The 25,102-nt window shown below is 41.2% G+C and overlaps 2 long non-coding RNA genes across 2 annotated transcripts; both read left to right on the top strand.

Moving 5' to 3' along the window:
- Positions 1–1,576: 1,576 nt before the first annotated feature.
- LOC110366320 (uncharacterized) lies at positions 1,577–8,390 on the top strand. Its single transcript, XR_010470246.1, has 4 exons — positions 1,577–1,726; positions 2,706–2,849; positions 6,581–6,629; positions 8,169–8,390. It is a non-coding gene; the product is annotated as an uncharacterized LOC110366320 (long non-coding RNA).
- A 1,596-nt stretch (positions 8,391–9,986) lies between these two features.
- On the top strand, positions 9,987–21,147 carry LOC135578526 (uncharacterized). The gene is made up of 2 exons (XR_010470245.1): positions 9,987–10,186; positions 20,417–21,147. It is a non-coding gene; the product is annotated as an uncharacterized LOC135578526 (long non-coding RNA).
- Positions 21,148–25,102: the final 3,955 nt, after the last annotated feature.

The raw sequence follows: 25,102 nt of genomic DNA, 5'->3' as shown, positions 1-25,102 counted from the left end.
TTAGCAGGGAACTAGGAGATGCAGTGTGACTGATGTAAATGTAAACTTCTTCCCTATCACGTCATCTATCTCTTGCTTTTCCAACTGTTCCTGTATTCTTTGCAAGATACGTTTAAACAATAACCTCAATATTTTGCATTGTCAACAAAATAAAAAAAAATACAAGCAGTGTTTTGCGTGTAGAGGCTGAACTTAGTCGTGGTTACTAGTACTTTTTCTGGCTTGGATCAAGTTTATACCTGGCCTGTATATTATAACTTAATTTGCTGGCATGTTTTAATTTGTTGAAAACAAGTTTAGATCTAATTTACTTAGATAAAGGTCTGTCTTCTGGCATATTGATGGTGCTATTAATGTAACTGATAAACTGTGAGGAGTATGATTTTAAAGATTATTAATTTTTTTTTTGATACATTTTTATTCAGTGTCTTTGGTGCCACATGCAATGTGCTGCAATGAAAAGAGGAGCCAAACAGCAGGATTTACGATGTTTTTTTTATCCATTGGTGATGTTTCCTCAGTTCTGATTTACAGCAAAACTGAGCATGGGCCCAGTGAAGTACAGTTTCAAATCCACCTTGATCCAAGATTTCAGAATGCTTAGCTCTGCTGTTTGTACCTGCCGTATAGAATCATAGAATCATTTTGGTTGAAAGAGATGCTTAAGGTCATCAAGTCCAACTCTTAACCCAACACTGTCACTAAATCATGTCCCCAAGAAACTCATCTATGTGTTTTTTAAACACCTTCAGGGATGGTGATTCCACTACTTCCCTGGGCAGCCTGTTCCAGTGCCTGACAACCTTTTCCATTAAGAATCTTTTCCTAATATCCAATCTGAACCTTCCATGGCACAACTTGAGGCCATTTCCTCTTGTCCTGTTGCTTGCTACTTGGGAGAAGAGACCAACACCCTCCATGCTACAACCTCCTTTCAGGTAGTTGTAGACAGCGATCAGGTCTCCCCTCAGCCTCCTTTTCTCCAGGCTAAACAGCCCCAGTTCCCTCAGCTGCTGCTCATCAGACTTGTGCTCCAGACCCTCACCAGATTCCTTGCCCTTCTCTGCACTCTCTCTAGCACCTCAATGGCTTTCTTGTAGTGAGGAGCCCAAAACTGACACACAGTCTCTTAGGAGCTAATTTTTTCCCAGCAGAGGGCTAGTGCCTTATGAAGCGAGTCCCTGGTGCTATTGCATTCACTCCCCAGGGAAGTGTGGTGGCTGCTCTGTTGGTGCTGATTGGGAATCTTTGATGCACTGGTATCTTGGCACAGAAACGCTGTGCTCTTGCAGGACAGAGGGAATAGCCACGAGCATGAAGGACTACTCTGTGTCACTCAAGGGTTAGCACAGGGCAGGTTCTTTGCTCCAAGAATTTACATTTTGGCTCATCCTTTCACTCTAGTCTCCCACTACACAGCTATGCATGCTTTTACTTCCTAGGGCTTCTCCCTGTAGTGCCCACTACATGCCCCATCCAAACCATCCCCCAACTCATCAAAGACCTGCTCAACCCCCTCCTCAATCCACCTATCCTCTTCTGTGTCTTTCATGAGCTCTACTTCTTCCACAGGTTCAGACTCACTTTGGTGGGCTTGTCTTCTTGGTTTCCTCACTCCTGGTGCTAATCAGAGTTGATGAGACAGGAAGAAAGAAAGTGGCAAGGACTGCTAAATCTGAATCTCTCCTGTGAAGCTTGGAGGAGCACTGAAGTTATTTTAAACAAGGTAAGTACTTAGCATGCCTTTTTTAATGGTAAAATGGCCTGTTGGACATGTGAAAGTGTGGAATTCAGACCCTGAGATTTAACTATGTTAAATCACAGGTGGGGGAGTGAAATGGCAAGTTTTTGATTAAAAAAAAAAGTTACTTAAAATGCTCCTTATGTAAATCAATACTCTTCTGGAATAGGCACACGTGAAATGTGATTGTTCTGTGAAAAGTAGTTGTGTCAAACCAGGGGATCAGAACTCAACCATTACGATGCAAAAGATAAGAGATCAAATTCAACCCATGGATGAAGCTACTTGGTCAAGGCTGAGCCCACCATTGAAAACCATCTAGCTCATGCCAGACAATCTTCCTGACTGTGTGGTCACATATTGAATCTCCATAGCTCACCATATGTAATACTGCACAGATTAACTGTGGATTTAAGTGACACTCCTCAAAAATTTGTAGAACAGATCAGGATCCAAATTCTGTTCTTAACCTCACTTGCAGTTTCTGTCTCGTAAAACGTAAAAATTGGGCTGTAGATGTATTTCTCCAGAAATATAGGGTGGCTGTGAATCTCTGACTCTCTTCTGAACAATTAACAATGAATCACTGTTTTTTTACAAGTCTCAATGCATTCACCATATGCCAGGTGTCGCAAGAACAAGAGAACATGTACCAATTTGAAACTGGCTAGACAGCTTCACATTGGCATCTCCACTTGGTAGTAGGAGACTTGAGAAGGAACTACTTGGGTTTAACCTTCCTAGAATAGATCAGATAGTGGTATCATTTTGAGCATAATTATCTTTCCACCCAGGCCATCTCATCCTTTCTATTTTTCCCAGTAGGAGGATCAAAAGAAAGTTAGTTATCTGTGCCATTCATCAGATAATCCAAAGGAGACATTAATCTCAAAGACAGTATTCCCAAATAATTAATAAATGGGTTAATTCTATCCTTATTTATCTGATTTTCTTATGATTGTAGGTTTCTCAGCCTAAATCCTCTGCTTGAGGAGAGTGGGCCTGGAGGGGAATGAAGAGGGAGGAAGGAAATATGTTTCTTCTTCAGGAGAATTGCTAGCTGCTCGTAAATTTTAAGGGAAGTTATTATTTTCAGCATGAACACTTGGTGAGTTGCTGAAAAAAACAGTAAGCAGAAAACTATCCTAATTTTGTATGTACATGCATAATTACTTAGGAAAGATTTGCAGTGAGGCTTCTTCCTTACTCTGGAATTATTAATTTGCTTTCTGTTTCTCATGTCACCTCCATCTTTTGGTTGTTCCAGGTGACTACAGATAGGTCACTAGCAAAGCAAATCCTTTTTTTCACCACCACCTTTCTCCCCTTTGCTGCTCTGACAGTACCAGTGCTGTCGGTGGGTGCTCATCCAATGCAAACAGACCATGTAGGGGAGAGTCACCACTGAAATAAGTCAGTGAGCAGTGAGGCTAATAAAATGTGCTCTCCTTTGGCTTGGTGTCCTTTGTCCCTTCACAGCATACTACGCTGACCTTTCTCCTTGTGCTTTATGGCACGCTGTTCTGTGCAGAGCAGCGTGCGTGTTGTCTAACCCAGGACTTACTGGGCAATTGGTTGCTGCCAACTGCAGCAGCTGAGCTCTACCTGCTTTTCCTGCAGAGCAATCGCTAATTTGGGTCAGCCAACAGCTCGGAAAGTTTTCCAAGAGGGAGGTTGGGGGAGAAGGGAGGGAGTGAGAAGAGGTAAACAGATGGAAAGAGGCAGATAGCACAATCATTTAAGCCTCATTACGTGCAAAACTAAGCTGAAAGTGGCTGCTGGTGATTACCATTCATGAAAGTTTATCCAGAATGTGGCAAGGAGATGTCAAAGGTGTGACAGCACCAGTGATGCGTTGGGGCTGTGTGGCTGTGGCATCTCCCTCCCACCTTCACGCTTTAATTACAGTTCCAGTAACTTTCAGGATCTTTTTGTCAACAATCGTAATTGCTGGCAGAGCTGGGCTCACCATCCAAAGTCCATTTAATTCCTTGCAAGAGATGGAGTTTGATGTGTCTAGAATGCTCTTTCTCTTCCTGCAGCTTTACAATGGGCATCATATGTTTGCACTGGAAATGCTTCTTTCATGCAGACTTCCACAGGCTATTTACCCTTTCTGGAAGATTACATGAGGTTACATTAAGAGATGACATAATAGTTGTACTCTGGCACCTGGTTTCCAAACGTTTTGCAACTGATGGTTTTGTCTTAAAAATACACTTTTTTTTTTTTTTTTAGTTAGAAATTATATGGATATGACTTAGTTTGTAGGTGGTATCTATATGCTCTAGATAGGTTGGTGTTGTGGTTTAACCCAAGCTAGCAATACAACCATGATAGCGACTCACTCTTCTACTTCCACCCCCCAATAAGGGAGAGAATTGAAAAGGAGAAACTTGGATTGAGATAAGCACAGTTTAATAAAATAACAAAATACTAATACACTACTAGTAAATATGTATATAAAATAGAAATAGAATATAAAATAAAATATACTCAATGCAATTCCTCATGATCTCTGTCCACACTGAGCAGCCAGTCCCAGTAAAGAGCAGCTGGTCCTGAACAGCTGGTCCTGGAGAGAGAAAAAAGGAGAAAAGGCAGAAAGGGCAAGAGGCCCCTGCAAAATGGCAAAAAGCCAAACAGAACTCCCCCGGCTCTGACAAAGAGAGCGAAGAAGCAAGAGAGAGCCCAAGAGAGATTGGGAGATTCCTACTCTCCTTACATATGAAGCATGACACTAATGGGATGGAATACTCTTACTGATCAGTCTGGATGTCAGTCAAGCTCTGGCCCATCCATGCCCCCCTTTCTCGATGCCTCACACCTGTGGGCAGAGCAGTCAGAATGTCCTTGGCTCCTGGACCAGAGCAATTAAAAACATTAACTCTGCTGGGGTGTTATCTCTTGTTCTCAAACTAAGTCCAAATAATGGCTGTGCCAGCTATGAAAAAGAAAGGTTTCTAACTGCATGAAGAAAATTAACTCATTTTCAGTCAAACCAGCACAGCTGGAGATACACACACCCGAATTTGTGGCCATTGAAATAGCTATATGCTTTACATTGTGGTATGGATTAGGTGTCTAGAAAGGAAATGGTGACTTATCATCCCTGAGGACCTCAGCCTAGAATTACATTTTATTTGTGTTTTGTTGTTGATCTGTGTTGAAATCTAAGTTGTCATACACCATGCAGTACAATGGAGGGTGCGGAGTAAGCAAATAAGGAGAAATTTCATTCAGAAAAATGGCAACATTTTAAAATCTGTCAACAATTTAGAATTCTTTTGCCTAAGATAAGGGCGATAAATCATACTCTTCTGGGCAGCTGAGCACCGACCAGTCACTTCAGGTCAGTTGGACCCGCAGATGCTGCTTCTGGAAGAAAGTTGGCAAACAGTGGTTACTGGTGTGAAACTAACCTTAAACATCCAAGGTTGAAAATGTTTATTAACATTTTTATCCTTTAATTAGAAGCTATTTTAATTCTGTATGTTGATCACAGATTCAAGATTTTGCAAAAGTGCTTGAAGAAGCTTATTTAAATATTTATTTAGGTTCAAAGAAGCGGATTCCAAATGGTGTGATGATTTCTGTGTAGAGGCATGTCAGATGAAATACTGGATGTTTGCAAGTGTTTGTCAAATCCCTAGTGACCTTTAGCTCGCATAATAAGGTTGCTATCCAAGTGTCTCTGCTTAAGAGAACTCAGCATTTAACTGTCCATTTAAAAATTGATTTGGTTGAATGATACTGTTCATCTTGTCTGAGGCCCAACATGTCCTAGAGGAGAGTAAAAGGAGTGTTTCCCTTCCAAGTGTTGTCAAAGGAGAAAGAATGATTGTTTCTCAGTTTTGCATATGTCAGCATAATAGAAGCTTAGTCATGCAAATCCTTATTACTTGGCAGTTCTGCAGCAGGGAAAACAGAGCGTTACCATATTTTATCAGTGTTTGTAGTTAGAAGTATGCCTTTTATTGTCTTGACATCTGTTCTTAAAAAGAACAATCTTGAAAGCATAAATAAGTGCTAAAATATTTTTCTGATTTAAAAAAGGGTGAAACCACCCCCTAGCTGGTTGAACGTGGTAGCCTTCATTTCTATAAAGAGACGTGAACTGTTTATGTGCTTCCTTCTACTTCCATGGGGGGGGAAATAAAACAATTATTCAGTTAACGACAGATTTTATTTTACTACTATTTAGTGATTCAGCTAAGTGCAGTAGTATACTATGGAGTTTCAAATCATCAAGGATTTCTTAGCCCTTTGTGAGACTACAATATGTTGTAGTATGTTGAGTAAATGAGCTGTGATAGAGCAACGATTTACTCACGATTTACTCACGTAGTCCATAGACACACATAAGAAACAAGCTGCAAAAAAGCTGTCTTTAGAAACATGAGCAGGGTAAGACAAAGGGGAATGCATATGTCACATTTTAGGGTGCTCTTTTCAATGACACAGAGCCACGTTTGTTAGGCACAAGGCCTTTTCCTTCATGGAATACTGTCAACCATGAGAAGACATGTCTGGTAATTACTGTTGGCTGTACCAGGACAGATCTAGCTGTGACTCACCAGGGCAAAAGCTGTCTGGGTCAAAGTCACGTATTTCTTCTGAGCTAGCTAGAAGCTTTTTTTTTTTTAAATTTTGAAAGTGAAGTTATCCCTTCTGGCTTCCTTATGTGGTAATAATTCACCAGCTCACTGGCTCAGAGGTTGGAATGTCAAGAACGGGGTTTAGGTGGTCGTTTGTACTTCTGTGCTGTATTCAGGTACTCCGCTGAAGTTGTGAATGCTGATTACATGCTATAAATAATTTGATGCCTGTTTGTTTCAGATCGTCAGAAGAATGAATGAGACCTCTTAACAAACCCTTGCTCTTTTGTGTAGGTATACAGAGTCCTTGTACTGCCTGCCTCATCTAGATTACCGTCAGACTCCTCATAGGGGATATTAATTATAGGCGAGGCTGTGAAAGCCACCTATAGTTAAGCTTGTTTGACACTTTTAGTCACAAAGCCCCTGTTTTCAATTACTTATAAATTTGTCAAGTGTATATTTTTGGACCAAAAATGTGCAGACTAGGAGACTACATCTGGCTGAATATCTAAAGCTTCAGAAAAAAATGGCTGTGCTTTTTTTTTTTTTCGCTGAGAAAAAGTTTAAGAGAAATGTGTTGCTTTTTCATTTGTCTTAAAAATAAATGCGTCTGTCTGTTTTGTTGAGGACTTCCAGTGATTTGGAGAAATAATTCAATAATTGGGAGGCAGAAGCAGTGTGTCCCAGTGTTGCTAGAGTCCAGCCTTTATACATGTCCTAGCGCACATAAAAGAACTCAAAAATTGTTAAAACATAGAAGGGATGTGGTGGAAAGCAAATTAATTGTGGAGATTTAAGTGAACCTACTTAGTAACTACTATTTTCCAGGTTATCGGTATATGATCTCTTCATTTGTGGGAATGGGGAGAAGCTTATGCCACTGACAGGTTTACATGGGTTCTGTGAGGATTCATTTCTTGTTTGCTAAGCACTTGAGTAGTACAAGGGTGGCATGACAGAACAACAGACAGTCATAATTCTGTCTTCGTAGCAAGTCTTGAGTACAGGTCAGTAAATAAGATCTGGTGCCTCACAGAGAGCAATAGGAATTAAACAAAATGCTGAAGATCCATGCATGTAATAATTAGCATCTATTCTGTCCACTGAACGAGGAAATGGGTTTAGGAAAAAATAGTTGTCATCCATAGTCCTGCACGCAATGTGTACGCCAAGGGGCCTGAAATGTAATTGTCTGGGAAATCTTGGAAGGTTGTAAGTTTTGAGCAATTGACTTTGTATCTGTAATGTTCTTTTAATATGATTTTTCGCATATAATTGGCTACTTGGTCTTATCTGTACCTCAAGCATTAAAGGAAGTAGAAGTAGACAAATGCATGAAAATAATGTAATTCTACACAGAAGCTTTCCTTCAGCAAATTATTTTCTTAAACCCTTGGATAACTTCCTGTTTTGTCTGCAAAATAATATTTTTCCTTGGAGAGGAAAAAGGTGTTAGACACAGCAATTTCACTTGGATAGAAACGTCATCACGTAAATAAGCTGCTGTGAATGACATTTTAGGCAGCTCAATCAATATCCTGCCAGGAGAAAAAAACAGGAAAAAACAATCCCACAAACCTAGTTGTAAATTTAATGTATCCCTGAATTTGAGATATATTGGAATTTACTCATGGATACATATTACCTAGAGAAGAATGAGAAAATAAACCTCGCATTATTCTAAAGTCATAGCCATTCATACACCAGTCCTAATTATTTGTTGATGGAATATTTGTAGGATTTTTTTTTTTAACTTGTCAAGGAATGGTGGATCTATATTCTTAATAACAATTACTGTGCACAAACACATAGCACTTTTCACTCAGATTTCAAAGAACTGTGCAAAAGTTTCACTATTTTGGAGTTGGGAAAACAGCAGAGAAAGGTGAAGAGCTTGTCTAGAGCATCGCAACAGGTCCAAAGTACCGTATTCTGTACCCTTCCCATAGCCTGGTGCATCCCAACATCACTGTGTTGGAGCTGCATTTTATGCATGTTGTATCCTTTGACGTGTCACAGAGATCTGCAGGATGAGAGAACACCTTGCACGGTGAGAAATAACATTGATTGATTGTTGTTTCTAGGACCACGAGCTTTGTGGAAAAGAGATTTGAAAGCTCATCAAAGCGGAAAGTTGGGGTTGGAACAGGACTGTAGCTGCTAGCATCAGTGTTTAACTAGGAGGCATTTAAGGCTAAATATTCAAGGGTGGCATTTGGGATTTGATCTCTGTCGCTACACAAAAAGGTGAGAAAAGCCTCTGTCCTGACAAGAAGTTGTGAAAACTTGCAGTCTTGTGAACGGGGGAAGTTTAAAGGTGCAGACAGGCACAAACACTTGCAGCAGCTGCGCTGGTGAGCTGGAGCTGTCTAAATAGTAACGCCACTCGCTTCCACTTCAAGTGGCTTCGAGGGTGTTTCTGTAAGCAAGCTCTGCCAACGAACGTAAGGGAGCAGTAACCTCTGCAAAGAAGTGATGATCAACAGCTGGGTCTACAACCTTTCCCTGGTATGTCTGCATCCAGCAGGGAACATCTGTCTAAAGCCCAACTTCCAAAATTTACGGAACAAAGGTATAGTTTGTTTAACAAAACTGCTCGTATTAGCTAAATAATGGAATGTGCTTTGATTCCGCTGATGTCAGAACCACCCAACTTTAACTTTCCTTACTTAATTAGGATTAATTTATTAAAAAAGCTCAAGGTTTGGGGTTTCAGTTTGTTTGTTTTGTTTAAGTAAATAGAGCTTAGGTCATGTAAGTCTCTCTTAGCTCAGAAAAAACTTCTATGTTATGTTACTCAGATTTTTTTTTTTTTTTTAATCAAGCTGCATAAGGATCAAGATGATGTGTGAAAATATTTAATGATAAAATTCTCCCAAAGCATGTCATGACTTACTCGGCATCATTTAGATATGCCAAGCAGATGGGAGTATACATGCTCTCATGTTCAAGGTTTAAACACACGGTCTTGGAAAGTGAGCAGTGGTACAGAAAGTTGGTTCCTACATTTCAAGTCTTATAGAGTACTGGTATCCATTAGTTTCTTTATTGCCAAAACGGTATCGTGAACTCCAGGTACACAGACAGCTCTTTTGATTTAGGAATGACCAAAACAGCACTCAGAACATGCACAGCAACATGTGAAACTTCAGTGTATCAAGGTGTTCTATGTCAGTAATTTGAATTCAAATACTGTTTTGTACTTCTTTTCATAAATAAATAGGAACCAAGTTTGGAAATTTAGGATAAATGATACATGGAACTAATTTCCTTTTTTTTTTTTCCCTTTAATTGTTTTCTCCTGAGGGTTGTTCTAGCCATATTTGTGTCTGTGAAAGTACAGCACCTGCTGAAGGAGTATAAGGTCAAGTTGAGTGTTGATTCTTACTCTTGCTACTTCTGGGCATTCCTTGATTAAATCATGCATTTGTTAGCCATAGAATAAGCCAGTGTTGAATAATCCTTGAAATTGCCTGAACCTTGAGTAAGAGCTTTTCGTTATACAAAAAGAGACAGGCAGAAGAGTCCTTGTAAATATATCACTAGAACACAAATATGTAATTTGACAGTATGTTTTTGTTGACAAGAGGAATGAAAGTTATTTTAAACTCTTCTCTCATTTCCTCCTACTTTTGCGTTTATAGCTGTAATGAAATACCCCAAATGTCATTTGTTCCTCTCTGTGCTTCTTTCAATATGAGTCTCCAATGCAACAAGCAACATTTCTTGTGGAAAAAAAGGTACCTGAAAACTGCTTGGATTACTGCAGATGGTGAAATAAGAATGAAAGTAAAAGAAATGAGACAAACAGTGTCTACCAAGAAAGCTCCCGTGGAACTGCTGAGTGAGTATCGCTGATGCTCGGAGTCACGTAATTATGAAACTTAGTGAAGATGAGCTGTGTGGAGATCTCTAATTAGATAGTGCAGCCAACCCCGACAGATAATGTTTCCTACGTGCGGCACTATGGGCTGTTACGTCAGAGAAACTGGTGTGTTGTGCTGCCAGTGAAACGGCCGAAAATATATGAACTGGTAAAAATACATGGAAAGTTTTTTTGGAGTGGGTCTTTTTGTGTGTGATCTACCCAATTCTAGGTTGTTCAGCAAAGACATGGAGGAAAAAGGTTTGGTGTTATCTGGAAAGCTGAGAGGTGGGTAGATACCTCGTAAACAGGGGTTTCATCACAGTTCCAATTTGCCTTGCTTCTGCCATTTAGAAGATGATGAAATTAACATCTCATTCTAACTGCTCTACTGTGCGCACATCGCAGAAACTAGAGTGAAAAAACATTGTTGATTATTTGTAATGTATCGTTTTTGAAAAATCTCCTTTTGCACATGAGGCAGCTAATTGTGTTGTTTTATGGAAGAATTCTCTATTTACTTTGCATGTAGCTGTTCTTTCACAAATGTATTTTTTTATACAGGAAGGTGTTAGTGGCTGCCATCAGAGGGTTTCTACATCTGTAGAAAGTCTCAGATCTGGGTAAAGATGTTAAATGTGCTAAAGAGTTTTCCTTCGGGCTAAGTGGTAGGAATATTTAAACACATTTTTAGCTGCCTGTAGGAAGGCAGCAATCAAGCAAAGAAAAGGCTGAGCAGAATTAGGCCATGCAGTCTGGAGACTGATTCCAAACACAGCAGAAGAAAAAAGTTAGGTAAGAAGCTGTGAGCATGACCTAGGAGTAAGCAGAGAGTCGAGGCCCTTTGGGGCTTATGACTCACTGGCCAGGGAGGCTTGGGCATGCTGAGCAAAGAAAGTGGCTGTTATTGTTTGATTGTTTTTACTTCAATTATATGCTTTGCAAACAGCATTGCACAAAATACAACCACAGTGAACACCTGTTCATGTCGTCAGCTTTGTCTTTCTCAGGGGTTTAGCCCATGGCTAGTGCTGCACGTACAGCTGTGCAGGGTACGTATCTGGACATCAGGTCATGGCAATAAACAGTAATGAAATATTCTGCTTCTGAAGGAATATGTGACACAATGGCCAGAGGAGAAACTCTAACAACTTTCTTATCCTTGGCACAGAAATGAAAATTATATAGGCCATTTTTCACTCTGAAGAAATAGTTGAGCACTGCTTTAAAGAAAGCACATCTGTTACTTAGCAAAAGTGCCAGACAGCTTGAAGATAAGGTACACAGAGCAGTATTTACAGTTCTAAAGACTGTCCAACTAGGCAAGATATCCCTTCATATAGGTGCAATTTTTTTCCAGATATTTACCTGCAAAGTGGTTTGTGCAGTAATAAAGCCCAATAACTTGCCTGCAAAAAGAGTATGTTGAAATTGTGTCATCTGGCAAAACTCTGGGTGGGGGCACTCAAAAGTTGATAGCTGCTTGTAAACTTGGACCAGTAATTAATCATAAGGAAGTTAAGAAGGAATAAAAACTGAGCAGAGCATGAGTGCCAAGAATATTATCAAAACACACCTAGAGAAAAAATTAATAATAATACTGATTTTTTTTTTTTATTACAGCTGGGGTAGTAGCTAGGGTTTCCAGATAAGTCAGTGGGAGCTGTGTGTGATTCTGCGGTCTGATGGTAGTATCTAAAATGAAAAATGCACTGCATTGTAACAACAGTGAGCATCGTGAATACAAGGATGAAAAACGGTTGCAAGCTGTAACCTGTCTGTATCAAAGTCAGCAAGGAAAAGGCATGTTGTACCCTGTGTAGCATTTGTAAAGTAGAACATGATTGTACAATTAAAGGCTTGTGTCATAGTGGGTAGGCATAGGGAAAGCACTGCAACCTTGACATTCTCTTGACAAACTCGGCACAACAAACTACTTTTTTATGGTGTGTCTTGCAGTGCTAGCAGCCCCATTGAAATAATGGAATAAAATGGGTAGATATGATATGATCTGCTCTTTAATAGTCGCAAGATGCTGTAGGATCTTCAGAAGAAGGATGCTGGAAAACTGTGAAATAGCTTTTATTAGACTCGGGAGGGGTGGTGGTGAGGGGATGGAGAATGACATCATGGGCCCTGGTTTAGACAACGCTGGTGTAAATCTATCACATTTGAGCAATGCACTTAAAGGCATGTTTTATGGTGAGTGCGTGAAACCTTGTTGAATAAGTTAAGCATCAGCTGAGTCAGGTATATGCTTGTGTGCAGCTTGCCCTTGTCTTGGCTCTATTAGTCTGCAGCCTGGGAGACTAACTGCGAACAGAGAAAACTTGGCAACGGAGCTGGTTTCTTACCCTGATAAGTTGTAACAGACACATGGATGATGTTGCCTGTTAATTTAGAAGGCATTTAACACTTAATCATGCTTGTCTAGTACAAGCCAGAAAGGACACTGCTTTCTGCAACCTCTAATTGGGTGCCATCAGGAATATAAGCCTAAGATTGTCCCAGTCAGCAACTGTATTGCCTAATCAGCAGGAGTGTGTGCCCATTGGGGATCAGACATAGATAAGCGGGAGAGAGAGAGAGAGAGATCTGAACATATCTACGAGGCAAGCAGCATGTCAGGAGCATAGAAGAAGTCTAGATTTATGTGCTTTTTGGCAGCACTAGTGAGCTATTAATCATTTCTCATGAATAGGGCTCTTGTAAATCAGAGGTAGGAAACATTCCGTGGATAATCATGGCAAAAATGTCAGCTTTGCTATTTGGTCATATGCTGATAGGATGCTTAGCACTGGAGTGGATGCAATCACACACATAAAATCAAAATAGTATTCCCCTTACATGATGAGTGGAAAGCAGGGAGGCAGTAGAGAAGTGAACTTTTCATCAGCATTTGAAAAATAGGGAGCTAACATGTAATAATAGAAAGAGAGACCTAGCAGTTTTTTAAAGTGAAGCTTTACTGAGGGAGCCAGGGCTGAGTTCTAGGCAGCATCTGGATATAACATAACACATTTAATAAGACACACTTTGCATCATTTTAACAGCTGACCGATCAGTTCATGGTTTTCCGTTACTTTTATTGCCCTGCATTTTACTGTATTATGGCCCTTACGTGCAAATATCTCATTAGTCACAGGGTTGCATATTTTATGAAGCATACTGAATGTGCTGTCAGAATTAAATATTGTCAGGATAACAAGCAAGGGTGGGGGTTTTTAGCTTTGTCACTGAAGGTGATGTTCAGGGTGAACAGAAGAGTAGGAGTAGCTGGAAAGCAAAACATGGAAGGTCTCCTTTCACATTGGGAAAGGCAACCCGCTCTTGTTGTATGAAACCCATTGCTAAAGGCCTGACATTTAAAGAGCTCTTGGAAGTGAGTCTTGGTTGAGGGAAAAAGCTCACCCAGGGCTTTCCAGTGCCTTACTTGCTGTAACCACTCGGAGCTGAAAATTGGGTAAATTGGGATCAAGGTAAAATTGTTCTTAAGTTCAATGTAATGGTGTCCTCAGTGCACTTTTGCCTTAAGGAATTTCCTAATGTTCATTTCCTGAAAAGAGCATCCCCTCCGCTCCCCCAATTTTTCCCACTGGCCTCCAGTGCTACGTTGTTTCTCTATAAATTAGCAACGTATAGAAATAGGAATGACACGTAACTGTTGTCCAAGTTAGTGCTGGTTGAGTCTACTCTAGGGGATGGTTTTCACACTGCATTTTTGCATGAGACCCTCAGTTTTGGGTGCAGCCTTGGATAGCATCCGTAGGGGTCCTGCCCCTGGCAGGTGCTGGGATGGAGGCTGCCAGGTGACTGTCCCACACCACCCAACAGTCTGAACATGTTGAAGTAACAACCTGTGGGAGACTTTTAACTGCATTTCCTGGGAGTTGTGGGAAGAAAGTCCAGGCTTTTGAAACTCCCTGGGAAACAGCCATAAATCCCCATGAATCACAAATGCTTTTAAATCCCCTTTAAAATTAGAAGTCATGGCTTTTGCTCAGGGGAAAAAGAAAATAGAAACAGTACTTTGAAAAAGCCTCATGAGTTAGCTTGTAAACAGAAGTAGCCTGACAGTGACCAGTAACAGTATTTTTCTGTATTTGAGTTGGCCCAAAACATGTTGGGTCAGAACCAGGCTTGAGGCAAGGATGTGCTGGCTCCATGGACAACGCTGCATTTGGTGCCATCGGTGTGTTGAATGCTGCAGACTCACCCCAAAATTCCTCGACTCTCCCCTTAATGACACTGACTAAATTATACTGGAGTATTTCCTTCCACAGGGCTAGAATACTGGCTTGTGTTTTTAGGGGGATTGTTACTTTATTTCTGGCCATTTTCAGGGTTGTGAAGCTGTGGGAATGAATTTGTCCTCGGATAACTTTTATCCACCAGAAGGGGTGATTTCAGTGTGCTTGGTTTCTCAAGCAGTCTCAGTTGGCTGTGGCCTGACAGTGGGGAATCAGAGGAGAAAGAGGAATTCCCTTCTCCTTCTTGAAATGCAATGTGTTCTGTCTATACTTTTTCAGATTTATGGTGTTCTTGTGGTGGATGCAATTCAGGACAACTAAACAATCAAACCAGAGAACATACTTCTTCCAAACAGATATTTCAGCATCTTTTTTTGCTTCTTTTTTTTTTTTTTTTTAATTATTATGGTTTTTTTCCTCCTAGAACTTTCTCAATAGGTGTTACTTCATTTATTGTTCTGAAATTAGTTTTCTGTTTATTATTCCCAGACCTCAGTCACAGTCTTAGAAATGCTGTAGTTTCTGTTATCACTGTCCCAGGAGTGAGGTCTAAATACCAATGAATATCTGGAGAAGTTGAGAAAGGAGTTGAGTGAGAGTCAAGCTGTTAATAAACTATGCTGACCTCTTTTTTTGTTGTTGTTTGTTTGTTTTTAATTTAATTTTAATTTTTGTTGTGTGTGTTTGTTTTGTGTTGGTTTGATTTTAAAAATTTCTTAGATGCACACTAACACATTATAACTTTCCTTTCCTTTTGCTAATTTAACAAACTTGAAGTCTTCCAGGGCATGGATCCATGAAGCAGATTGTTCCCTGTTGCTATAATTTAGTCCTCTTTTTCCTCTGCCTGGCCCTGGCTTCACAGTCCTACATCCTTTGCACTGTCATCTTTCTTGCATGTTCTATGAGGCTCTGTTGAAGTGTTTGATTGTGCTGAGTTGCTCTTCTGCCGATTTGGTGAGTTGAGGCAGCTCTGGGCTGGTAGTGAGGGAGCAGCAAGAGCACACAGTTAGGAGAAGGGGCTGAGGGGCGGAGGGGAGAAGGAGTAGAAGCAGGGGTGGAAGAAACAGAGTTACTTGTTTCATAGAATCATAGAATGTCCTGAGTTGGAAGGGACCCACAAGGATCATGGAGTCCAACTCCTGTCCCTGCACAGGACAACCCCACAGGTCACACCATGTGTCTGAGGGCCGTGACACCTCCCTGGGGAGCCTGTTCCAGTGCTCCACCACCCTTTGGGGGAAGAACCTTTTCCTCATGTCTGATCTAAACCTCCCCTGGCACATCTTCCTGCCATTCCCTCGGGTTCTGTCACTGGTCACCAGAGAGAAGAGATCAGCACCTGCCCCTCCTCCTCCCCTTGTGAGGAAGCTGTAGCCCCATGAGGTCTCCCCTCAGTCTCCTCCAGGCTGAACAAACCCAGTGACTTTAGCTGCTCCTCATATGGCTTCCCCTCCAAACCCTTCACCAACTTTGTGGTCCTCCTCTGGACACTCTCCAGTAGCTTTATACCCTTTTTATCCTGTGTTGCCCAGACCTGCACACAGTGCTCCAGGTGAGGCCGCACCAGTGCAGAGCAGAGCGGGACAATCACCTCCCTTGCCCGGCTGGCAATGCCGTGCTGGATGCACCCCAGGACATGGTTGCCCTCTTGGCTGCAAGGGTACACTGTTGGCTGTTTCATTGCAATAATCTAAACCGTACCCTCGCCACTGTATTTTTTTATGAAACCCACTGAAAAGATTTGCTGCATTTACCACAGGGGCATGCGAAGGAGACAAAGCCTGTGCCTTGGTCAGGATGATTTGCTATCCCGGTGTCCCAGTGCCCTGACAGACCCACAGTGGTGCTGCAAAGTCTGTCAGCAGATAGTAGTACTCTGCTCCCTCTGCATCCCAGGGATGTTTCCCCACTATGGCAAAGACATCGGATCTGCAAACGAATCAACTGCTGAGCTCCTGTGTCTTGGAGCAGTACTCAGCATGGTCCTGGTTATCCACGAAGGACACCTGCTAATTTTTGTTTCAATTTCATGTGCCACTCAGACCCATTATCTTTGCAAATATTACTCCACAGCACTTTTAAAAATGATTCAGATACTTTTAATGACTTGTTACTTGGGTGCCAAATAGAATAGGTAGACCAGGATATTTTTCATTAAGTTCTTATTAGAAAGAATGTAAAAAACATTAATTGACAAAAAATCATAAAGATATGGAACTCCAGTTATTCTCAGAGCCCTTAAGGTGAAATTAACCCTCAAATAGAGGCTTTTTTTAAGGCTTTTACAGCATGCCATTCCCATGGGGAGTCTGAATAAAGATGTATTATGGAACAATTTTACTGTATAATTTTCAAGTTTAGTGTCTGCCTGTATCTTTTCAGTGTTCAGTTGACTTATGATGTTACAGCACATATATTGATCCCTAATCTTAGACAGATTGAGATTTCCAACATAAAGCCAAATTAAAAAAAAAAAGTCAACTTGATACAAACCTGACCCACAATAAAGCGATAATTAATGTTAAGTATATATAGTATGTGTTTATTATCTGCTTATTAAATAAGAACCTAAGATTAGTCTGGTAGCTATATGTGATATAATTATACATATATTCACAGCATATTATGTGTATATGTGTAAATATAGGTTATTTTTAGCTGTTGTGGGGAGTCAGAGGAGAGAATGGGGTGATGAATGCCATCAGTTTTACTTTGTGAGACAGTGAATAAAGCATGCTTGCAGTCCTGACTGAAGATAATCTTGCCAGGACTTAATATAACATTTCTAACTGCAGAATGTTACTTCAGAACAAGAGTAACTGATTGTACTTTCTTCTAATGCTCCCTGTGATTTGATGAAACTTTTTCTCTGTGTGTTTTCTTTAATTTTTATGTTTTATGTGAAAGCTGAACAGACTGAATTTGTTTGTAATTTGGAATTTAAAGCAAGGCTTTGTTAAAAGCCCAGAGGAAGTTTCCATATGACTTATGGGCCATTTGGGCTCAATTGAATTTAATGGGTTTCAGCTGCACCTCCACAATGGCTTTGAAGGAAGTGAAGGGAGATCTATACATCTTAATTGCTCAAGACTGGCTTGTTTCTCTTGAAAAGGCTGTTTTCAAGAAGCAGGTTGGGAGTATTAAAGTGTATATCCTGAAGGAGATGAAGGAACTGCCGACTGAGGAAGGGGCTAGGATGAAAACAGCTTTAAGACGTTACTCAGCAGCTGAACTAGTCAACCTGAACTGGTCCATCCTAAGAGCTAGCACTGCAGTTCTTGTTTGTTTTCTTGCTTGAAAATAGTTAAGTAATTGGAGGGCATGGCTAAGCCAAACTCCCTTTATCCTCCTTTCAAGAAAGGAGTGGAGATCTTGGAACTGACAAGATAAATTAGACTGAGACCAAAAGAGAAACCCAAACAGATAGTCCCCTTGGCCTCTCTCATGCTGGTTGACAGACATGAGTTTTCGAGTCAGCAGGTGAACCATGACTTCTAAGAGCAGTGGTTTGTTTATTCTTCCACTGTACAAAGGGTTTCAGTGGAACAGAACAAATCTAACTGGGCAAATTTCCATTTCTATTTCATATTTCCTTCTGTATGTGCATCGCCAACTGGCCTTATAGATTGTTATTACTACGTTTGCAAGCATTATCCCTGGCTTCACATTAGAAGGTGTCTGACCCATAAGAATCTTTCATGACCCTGTTTTCCAGGCAAGCAGGAGAACATGTGAAATGCAAAGCTGGGAATATAAAGGGACTATTGTCTTATTCAAGATAAGCCAAGAGACCGTATTACAGGAAGTTAACCTTTGGTGTACTCTATCATTTTGGCCGGCATCATATAGGCAAGTAGGAAGGGGACGTTCTCCTGAGGTACCTGGCAGATGAATGCCAGATGGCACTGTCATAATACACCAAAAATAGCTAAATACCTACTGGTTGTGTTCAATACAAAAGGAACATTTTTCTTTTAGAATCCTGCAGAGCAGAACTCAGACAAGCATCTTAATGAAAACATTGCAGTAACTGAAATGTGAAGCTGGAACTCCAAAGAGTTCTCTGAAAGCTTTGAGTAGCTTTTTAGGCTCTATTTGCATCGGGCCTAATGGATCTTCGAAAGGGAGAACGGTTTACCAAAGACAAGCATTTTAAGTACAGCATGTTTATGTGGTAGTTAAATAAGAGTTTGGAGGGAGGCTTGATGAAGAACAAAATGATAAAGCTTTACTGATGAGGCCAGTGCTGCCTAAATTGTCTAGCTAAGTAGATGCAGTTGCCAGCCTAGCGCCTAGGTCAAACTGAGGGATTCAGTTTTCTGTGGGGAACATTCTTCCTTGGCAGTTGCTGAATCTCTGTCAGGAATGTGTAAAGAAAAATCTCAGGCCCCCATCATCAGCAGCACCTAGCTGAGGGTAAACCTGTTTACTTTTCCCATGTTAAAATATGTCCGTTTCAATTTCCATACAAGATTATAAGAACAAAAATATGCTGCCCTTTAGGGGAATGGCATTTGGCTAAATACCATGCATTGCTACAAACCTTAGATGTGAAGGGCTGCATGCAAACATTTACATAGAACATTATGGATGTGGAGCTGGGTCTTGGTCCTGTAGGAAAAATATTTCTGACTGCCTGGCTCTTTCAGGCTGTGAAATTTAATGCCTGCTGAAAATGGTCGAGTAGGTAGGTGCAGTGCTGTGACAGAAATTGAACGGTTAGCTCTGCCTTTCGGCTTGTGTCCTTAAATCCTCTTCACCAGGCTTTATACAGCATGTTTTGCTAATAGCTGAGCTTACCTAGTTAACTAAAGCAATACACTTACATATGCATGCCTCAGTCTTTATTGTTCTGTATTCTGACCTATTGAAGATTGGAGAAGTCTTCCTCAAAGCTTCCCAGAAACACTGCTAACGTTTGTCTGTTCATTGTCTTTGGTGGTTGCATCTTCTTTCATTAACCAGGCTAGCTGGTGTTGAAAACCAAACAGAAGGTAATGACAGACCACAGCAAGCTGTCTGTTGCTGCAGATGGATGATACCTCTAGGATTTGGGTCAGAAAACACTTGGCAAGCCTCCCTCTCAATTCTTCTTGTCACATGTTGAGGAAGCCTGCTTAGTGGCAGGGGTGAAGAAGGAAGCTAAAATCTTAAAATGGCTGCAATATATTTTTTTTTGTTGTTTAATTTTTCTTTAGCATTGAAGCTATTTACAGCGTATCTTGCCAATTTATTCATACTGTTGCTGTCATGTTTTTTTTTTCCTGATTCTTTGCTTTCAGAACAAGGAAAAAAAAAACCAAAACATGCAATCCCATTTAACTTTGCAATGGCAGGAAAAACAAGGTTTACTTATTCCCCCTTTGGAACCGAACCTTGCAGAGGTACTATAAGAAGCCATTTGTTTTCTTTAAACACAGTTCGACTTCACGCAGGCGCACACACACGTTCAGATGGTTTCCACTTGAAATTCCTCATCTAATCCAAATAGTTCTCAGCCTTGGCTGCCGAGCCGTGAAGGGGCTCCCCTAGCCCCGTGCCTCCCCTAGCCCCCAGTGCTCTGGGCTGCGGAAGGCAGCGTGCACATAGAGTTTGCACACTTCTGCTCACTTGCGGAAATGTGTCTTCAAAAGCTTTGGCCCCTGCCTTTTCGCTGCTGCTTGTGAAAAGGAGAGGGATATTTGAGGGAGTCCATCATTTATTTGGAGACTCTCTTTATCACGTACCCTGCTATCTTGGGCAGAGTGAGCTTGAGCTTTGCAAGCCTGCAGAATGAGTTGCTGTGTGTAAAGCTGACAGTCAGGCGGATCCTCAGGGTGTGGAGGGAAACAGAAGTGAACTGCACCATTATGCTGTCTGTACCCTCGCTGCTCTGTGTAAACTAACATTCCGTGTTGTTTATAGTTCTTCAGTACAGTCTGTTAAACAAATGCCTTTTTTTTTCTTCTTCTTCTAGAGCACGAATGGGTGACATAAGATGGCAGAATTGTGGCAGAGCTCTTGGACAGTACTGCCCTACTCTAACCAGTGGCTCTACAGACTCTTCTGTCCAGGTAGTCCCTTTTTCCCTGGGAAAGGTTAGAAACTGCCAATGCTCCAACACCTTCCTTTGCCAAGAAATGGTCCCTTGATGGAACTGAAGCTGCTGTGGCTGCAGGCAGGGGAAGACAATTCTGCGGGCATGAGGCTGGCCTGGAAAGTGGAACTTTGGAGGTGGGAGAATGCCTGTGTTTCGGTCCAAGCTCTGGAGATGCTGAGACTGTGTTGTCCTGACCTTGTCACGTTCCTTTATCTTTATGAGGACTTGCAAAGCCAATTTATTCATCACAGTGCAGTATACCAGCAGCTGGTTTCATATTTAACCAGTAGGAATTATTTTGCAGACGTATCTCCTTTGTCTGCTTATCATCTGGAGAAACAATTGGTGCATATACCAAAGTTGACCAGACTTCTTTCTTTACATTGTGATACCAGTTGTATTGCTCATTGACCCATAGAGTTACATTAGGTGCTATGGAAATACATAATCAAAATAATAACATTTCAAGATGCACATTTAAATATATCATATATACTTTTTCATAGAGAGGGAAGGAAGTTATTTTGTTTCATGCTTTCAATGATGTATATTACTTTTTGTGGCTCAAACCCATGGAAAATGAATAAAACAGAACAAATGAAAAGGCACGAAGACTTTTGTCCAAGAAGGTCACAAACTAAATTTAGACTGAGGTGATGAGTTAGGTTAACAGCCAGAGGTGGGGCAGTAGGTTAGGGAAGAACAAGGGTAATTATACAAGTAAGATTACATGCAGTCCATGCAGTACACTCTAATACACTTACTTATGCCCTGCTCTAACTGGATGCTGTAGAGAAATGGCCAAAGATTAGCCCTCAGGGGCAGAGAACTGTCTTTGTGGTGTTCCTTTTTGCAGTGCGTAGTTCAGTGGGACACTAATCCCCGTTTGAAGTCCCTGAGCACTATAGCAATATAAATAATACACATGAAATAGTAGCAATAAGATCCCTTCACCCAGCTCTTTTCTGAATGCTGTGCCCCCTCTTTTCTTTTTGTCTGAGCCTAACCTAAGAAAAAGGAAGGACTGTGCAGCCCTTATTTTGGGTGTTTGTTTTTACCTTTTGGAAGGTAAGAACACCCTTTCAGAAAGGATGTTTTAAGGTGTGGCTAAATTTGGTATTAGCCCTGTCTTCCTGTTTGATACTTAGCGATACCCGAAATGTTTGGATCTGATTATGTAGAGGTAGGAATACCAGAAAAAAGGACCAAATAATATCTGGTCATAGTTTGCAACCCAACTTCTGGTAAGGAAGTGGGAAGAGGACAGATTATATATATATTTTTTTTAAGAAGACAGAAGTCCTCAAGAATAATTTCCCAGAAGCACAGATGCTTGCAAAAAAGGCATCAAACACTCGTGCCTGACAAAAGGTCTTTGCTTCTGATGGCAGAAGTGAAGCCCAGGTCTGAAATTGTTGTTCCCTGACCTGCTGAGCCCTGGTAGGTCCCAGTCTGTCACTGCCCAGCAAAGCTTGCCAGAGTCAGGAAGGTCAGTAGCTTTGTGGGCTAAGAAACATACGATCTGCTCGATCAGGATTAGCATGTGCAGTTTGCTCCAATATGCTGGTCTTTGGAATTTAAGAATAACCTGGAAAAGTCAAAGTGTGTTTAGGGCTTAGTTTTACGTGTGGTCTGAGCCCAGCATTCAGGCCACAGATAGGTTTCTGACATATTTTGGCCACATTGTGAGGCGTTACAGTTTAGCTGGAAAAGAGTTTAAACACTGCTGCTTTACGGGTTTGGACCCTCCAGTGGCCACTGTTCTCTGCTCCTTTACCTGTTATTTCATCCTTTAAGCCCAACTCCCTCCAGAAGCACAGGCTGTCATGCAGCTGGTAATTCTTATGCGTCCAAGTAATGTGGTTTTGGTCCAGAAGACACGGTCAGAGTTTGCCTAATTAGTTTCCTGTCACTATAGCCAAGGCAGAAATTTAAGGTACAGTAACTCATTTTATAGTCACTCTATCTGGCACTGAATATAGATTGGAAAAATTCTTTGCTTGAGCAAGATGTGTGGTAATATTGTTATGCTATATTAAAGCACTCTTTAAAAATAAATTAGATTCTCATGAGTGCAAGAGACTAGTAGACCCTACCACAACCAGACCCAACACAGGCAAGTCTCCTCCTTACCCAGGAGTGCTAAATTGTTCTGTGAAGAGGAAAGCCAGCCAAAATGGTGTACCTTTGTTTTTTTTTTTTCTCTCTTTTGGTGAGCGCTAAAGAATTTGCTCTTGGGTCTTCAGAAAGACTAGATAAAGTATTATCTGTAGACAGAGCACCTTAGGAACCACAGTATCACAGTATGTTTGGGATTGGAAGGGACCTCGAAAGATCATCTAGTCCAATCCCCCTGCTGGAGCAGGAACGCCTAGGTGAGGTCGCACAGGAACATGTCCAGGCGGGTTTTGAATGTCTCCAGAGAAGTAGACTCCACAACCTCCCTGGGCAGCCTGTTCCAGTGTTCTGGCACCCTCACTGAGAAGAAGTTTTTTCTCAAATTTAAGTGGAACCTCTTGTGTTCCAGCTTGATCCCATTACCCCTTGTCCTATCATTGTTTGCCACCAAGAAGAGCCTGGCTCCATCCTCATGGCACTCACCCTTTATACATTTATAAACATTAATAAGGTCACTCCTCAGTCTCCTCTTCTCCAAACCAGCTCCCTCATAAAGACACAGACAAAAAACCCCACATAAAAACCACAGACAACTGTTCATCAGGGCTGTGCATGCACATCTCCCCACACCAAACCAAGCAGTTGTATCATAAAAAGGTCTCAAATATTTAGGGAAGAAATACTTGCTCTGCTTGTAAGTGCTGTTTTCCTTCTGGTGGTTCCTCTCAGCCTCCAAGAGCTGCCCCTTAAATGCTGCTTGCGAATGGAAAAAATAATGTACTTTCAAATTCTCTCCTGGGGAATAAGGGCTCATATCTCTCCTTCTCACACTGATACTGTAATTTCACACTTCTTTTTTTTCTTTTTTTTTTTTTTTTTTTTTGCCAGCAGTTGGGCCTCTTCTCATTATGTATGACATGCATGTTTCATTTTCAGCAGGGCTGTTATAGTTTGAGAGACCTGATGGGCAAGGGAAAGGGAAATGGCTGGGTGGAAGGCCTGTCCCCCAAAGGGAAGTGGCCACAGGAGGCAGTGGGCTCTCCTGTGTCCCAAATAGCCCCACTTTTGTCCTCTGCACTGCTGTCCTCCCCCAGACGATGCAGGGTTTTGCTGACACCAAAGCCTCCAGTGAGACCAGAGCCTTTACAGCTGCTATTGTAAAGCAATGTGTACACACAGGGGGAAGATACAGGTCTGGAATGTATCAATTAGAAATACTGTCCTTTGCCTTGCCATTGGCATGACATTAGGGCATAGAAAGCCTATGGGTGACTAGCTGAGCTTTTGCTTAAACAAAAAAAGTCCAATGTGGTATTTGTTGGATGGAAACTAAACTAAACTAGATAGGGGTCAGGCTCTCCAATGACTTATGATTTACAGTAGCTAGGAGCTAGTCCATTGTATCTGAGTAATGTAATATCCTGACTGTGGTTAATTGTCACCCAATTATCAAAACTTTCTGGGCTGATTATCATCTCAGAATAGCTCACACATTACAAGTCTTGCCTCTCACCAGGAGAGAGGGAAGACTTGGAACCCTTTGTGGAAGAGAAGACGGGAATGCTACTCTCTGCATTTTGTAGCTTGACTTAACATGGCTCAACATTTAACGCATTAAAGAATAGTTTGACAATTAGATGGAGGCTACTTCTTTCCATGTCTGCAGATGGAGTGAGCTCTCGGGCACTTGTATAATTGCTACTGGCTGCTGGTGCTACACTGTTTGCTTGAAGAGGGTTGTGCAATCTGAATCTGATGTCTGGGCACTACTATGGGTCTTCAGTTTTTCTACTTTAGTTTCTTATGGAACTTGCCATACATAGGAAGAGAACTGAATTAAAATAATTTAGCTGTAAAGAAAATATTTTTGTATTAATAGCCACCCCAGACCTATAAGGCTGTTATGTAGCAAAATTAAGCTAGGTATATCTGTGTATAAGTATATACAGCTCAGGTTTTGAATACTCAAAGAATACTTTCATCTGGATGTCTGTTACTGATAAAGGTGCAGCATCAGAAGTATTAGATGGGTTCTCTGAGCATGACAAGAACTGATAGCTGTAAGTAATGGCCTATAAACTCTGCATTTCCTTAAATGCAGCCCACACTGTGGAAATGCAATCAAACTACCTTTATATGAAACCTTCATGTACTCTCACAATTCTTTTCCTTCTGCATTCCCACCTTCCTGCCCCTTGGCACTCATTCAGGCTGACATGTTATTCAAGTTGTCTCTGAAGGTGGCCCAAGGAGTCATACATATTATTTACATCACAACAGAGCCTGGGGACACCAGACAGGGCTGGGGGTCTGTTGGGCCAGCTGCTATTCAGCCTTTAAGTACAAAGATAGCCAGTCCCAAAGAGGTTTCTGTCTTGAATTCCTGTCTATCTAGAATTTTTACAGGTAGATAGAGGGAAATGATTGTTTTGCTGATATTTCAGA

This window comes from Columba livia, chromosome 2 (genome assembly GCF_036013475.1).
Source record: "Columba livia isolate bColLiv1 breed racing homer chromosome 2, bColLiv1.pat.W.v2, whole genome shotgun sequence".
NCBI lineage: Eukaryota > Metazoa > Chordata > Aves > Columbiformes > Columbidae > Columba > Columba livia.
This window is presented reverse-complemented; position numbering and strand designations above follow the sequence as displayed.